The sequence below is a fragment of the Salvelinus alpinus genome, chromosome 16, assembly GCF_045679555.1.
Source record: "Salvelinus alpinus chromosome 16, SLU_Salpinus.1, whole genome shotgun sequence".
NCBI classification, from domain to species: domain Eukaryota; kingdom Metazoa; phylum Chordata; class Actinopteri; order Salmoniformes; family Salmonidae; genus Salvelinus; species Salvelinus alpinus.
In genome coordinates, this window is record NC_092101.1 from 26,865,241 (window position 1) to 26,869,217 (window position 3,977).

Sequence of the window (3,977 nt, forward strand, 5' to 3'; positions counted from 1 at the left end):
TCTTTTCGTAATAACACGTGGAGATTTCTTAGGAATTTTACCATCTCTCACACAGGCAATAGCACAGTGATCACTTATGTCATTTGCAAAAATACCAGAAGCATTAAAACGATGAGGAGTATTGGTTAAGATCAAATCAATCAAAGAGGATTTCAGAGGATATTTTATATTCAACCTAGTTACACTGTTGACAATCTGAGTGAGATTGTAGGTATTGCATAGAATTTTAAGTTGATCAGAGCTAGATGTTGAATTTGCGATTTCAAATTGTTGTGTAATGTTTATGGCCGATGATCACTGATATGTTTTATCTATACGTTCTCTTCATATGACAAGGATTGAAAAGGATTTGCCAGTAGATTGTCGATGTGATTCATGATGACTGCTTGTCTAGCTTGCTAGCTAAGATTTTGAAAGTAAGATGTTGACATGATCAGTCAAATCAAAGCTATGGTAGATATAACGTGATTTGACGTTATTTTATCTGTGGCCTTTTTGGATGGGCACTTCTAATGTAACTCTATGGCAGCACCCAAGGGGCTTTAATTTTTCCAAATCTCCTGTATATTTTGCAGTGAGTTAGTATCCCCATGAGTGATAGAACACTGAGCCAATTACGGCGCAACTAGAGAACATTACAACCCCTACGCTCTGTCTTTTCCGTTGGCTGCCCCACCACCACAGGAAGCACTGGGCTAGGCTGAAAGACCTGCATTTTGGAGCTGCCTTACTCAAGAAAGCAAAAAAGAGACCATGTTTGTATGGGGCTTAACACATTTAATCCCGAATTTTTCCCAGACATGAAAATATCCAAATCAAGTGTCATTAGTAACCCTTTGAAGTAATCAATCATTATTTTTTGAAATTTTAATGGAAAAGTAGGTGAAAAAGTGTGTTTTATGGTCGGTCACAATTGTGACCGGTGGGATAATGTTACATATACTGAATTAACATATTTCTCCTATGCAGTTATCAAAGTTCTTATATATCCCCGTAGAAAGAGAAGGAAGGGAAGCACTACTAAGGTACACAAAGTACATTTTGGTAGATAGAAGGTGCTCTTGGGTAAAAGGGGTAAATTGGTCATCAAAAAGAAAGGAGGACCAAGGCACTCTTCATATAAAGGCACTCTTCATTCTTATATATCCCAACCCAGTTATTAACACATTTAAAACTCTGTCACTAGCAGTCCCCAGCATTGCCACTAGAATGCCCCGTCACATTCTAGTGTGACTATTTTACACATCAAAAACCATTACACTACACCGATATGAATACTGAGAGCAAAGACAAAAACAAAAAAAAACATCAACGTATTTCAACATTGTTACTTTAGTGCAACATGTATTGAAACATTAATATTGTAACTTTATTGTAACATTTGAACTTGTACTTTAGTGCAATATTCATTGTAACATTGTCATTGTGACATTTTAGTGTAACATTCACTCACAACTGTATAGCAGTCGTGTGATTCATTCCCACTGAACATAAAGGTAACATTTAGGATAGAGGTAGCCTGTAGAATATGCATTCAAGTAGAGGCCTACACTGAACAAAATACAATTATATATATATTTAAAAAGCACCACTGCACAATGAGTGCTTATATATATATATATCATAGAGTTAGGCTTCAGAACCAAGTGCAAGATTAGTTTGTGCATCACTATTTTGAACTGTGATCAGTCAGTCCTACTGTCATACAGTATGTCTTGAATCAATTGACCTTCTTTTCCAAAAACATTTCAGTCATTTTGATTGTCTTTTTCGTCGACTTTTCTTTTCTTCCTAGAGTCCGTTGTACTTCTTCTCCTCACCCTTTATCGACTTTTCTATTTTTCTTTTATTGTCTTTTTCAGCCCGTTTTCATTCGATCTTATCTCCTTTTCTACTGTCCATGGTATATCTTGAAGCACTCAATGTGCAGTGGCGCTTTGCATTTCTCACATGCATAGGTAGTACGTTTGTCACAATGACGACTTCTCTGGAACCGGTGCATCTTGTTGATTGGCCAGTGAGAAGTTTTGTCATATCTTGCCTGATCTTCAACAGTAGCAGCCAGTAAAGATCTCCTTCCGTGGCTCAGTGGTTTCGTGCCAAACGTTTGCATATTTGGGCTATATACTATGTGTTTTGGAATCACATCAGTGGCAGGCCTCTTCGATCGTTTGAACACTCAATCTTTATTTTTGACCACCTGCAGCTTTTCCCTTGGCTCTTCTGGCTGACCCGTATGGCTTGTAGAGGCCCTTGGCTCTTCTGACTGGACCCTCTGGCGGGTAGAGGCCCTTGGCCCTTCACTATCAACAATGGAGGGGGGTGGGGGAGGTTGTGGATGGGGGGGAGGGGGGGGGGGGGGGGTCATCATCACTGATAACGTTGTTCCTGTCATGATCTGTTTGCATAGGTTCAGCATATGCCTTTAACAGCCTGGCTGGAAAATGGCCTGTCCATAGTCCATATCTGACCCATCGCTATCACAATCACTCAGGACAGCATCTTTCTCATTTTGAGGGATAACTGCAATGTTGCATGCCTTGTCTGGGCAGTCACCTAGATCCAACATATCCAGAACTTGACTCAAAGTGAAACTAAAAGAAAGAACAGAGTAGAAAGTTAGGTAAAACAAGAACTATGTATGTGTATAACTATGTGTATACCTAGACGCACTGTGTTATCCCACCGGTCACTATTGTTGCCGTCAACATGTTTACACATTCTATGACCACACTGAACAAAGTTGAGTAATTGCAAATGCATATATCAATACTAGACACCTTAAAGATGATGTGTACCAAAGATCTTTGTCCTAACTTTATGTTAACATACTTTACTAACCTTTTGTTTGGGAGCTTTGATGCAGTCATCCTCTTCTCATGGTGCAACCAGGAAGTAAACAGCTCTGGTCATGTGACAATTTACACTAAACATGTGACACTGCACATCTTTCATTGAGACCCTTTATTATTTAAATATTTGCTGGAAATGCATTGATAGATCATTCAGTAACATTTTTAGAGCCTTATAACTGAAAACGTTTTTTACGGTCACTATTGTGACCGATGGGATTCAATGATTTTTTTTACATTGTTTGCAAACTGATATGTGACATGTATTAATGCTAAAATAACATGTGAAACAGGGAGATAAACAGGGGCTTAACAGGATCACAGGTTGCTACTGCTAGTGTGTAGTTCCAATAGTTAGCTACTCCGCTACATGGCAAAAAAAAGTAATTCACTTCTGAAAACACTACCAAGATCTGAATTTAGTTCAACTACCACCAAGCTACTGCAAAATGGAGTTAAACTACTAGTTGAACTACATGTACTTCACTGCTCACTAACTCACTAACTCTCCTTTTCCTGATTCGTCCCGGTGCTCTGTGTCAATTTGTTTGGTAGCCTAGTGTATTTGAATGTGAGTGATTAAAGCTTTAAGGTTTGTATCAATATTAATGTGTGATTATATGATGTCCCCCCCAGGGTTACTAACACTGCCATCAGAAGAAGCTATGTTGCAGGACATAGGGAAAGACACCAGTACTATGCACCACAGGTGGGACAATCGCCATGTGATATTATATTAACACAAATAGTTCACTAACAGGTAACAAAGTATTTAAGAATGATTTATAAGCACTATACAAGCACCTGTTTATGTTGCCCCTTCCTCTCCCTCCAGGTTTGCCTGTTCGGAGCGTAATCCTCTCCAGATGGATTATATGTAAATAGTCTGGGTGGCCATTTGATTAATTGTTCAGCAGTCTTATGGCTTGGGGGTAAAAGCTGTTAAGAAGCCTTTTGGACCTAGACTTGACGCTCTGGTACCGCTTGCCGTGCGTTAGCAGAGGCAGTATATGACTTGGGTGACTGGAGTCTTTTGACAATTTTTTTGACCTTCCTGTGACACCGCCTAGTATATAGGTCCTGGATGGCAGGAAGCTTGGCCCGAGTGATGTACTGGGCCGTACG

General features: G+C 39.5%; 1 long non-coding RNA gene across 1 annotated transcript; it reads right to left on the bottom strand.

Annotated features, from left to right (window-relative positions):
- Positions 1-1,314: 1,314 nt before the first annotated feature.
- On the bottom strand, positions 1,315-2,987 carry LOC139541246 (uncharacterized). The gene is made up of 2 exons (XR_011668326.1): positions 2,842-2,987; positions 1,315-2,594 (listed from the first exon to the last, which is right to left on the bottom strand). It is a non-coding gene; the product is annotated as an uncharacterized lncRNA (long non-coding RNA).
- Between the last annotated feature and the right edge of the window lie 990 nt (positions 2,988-3,977).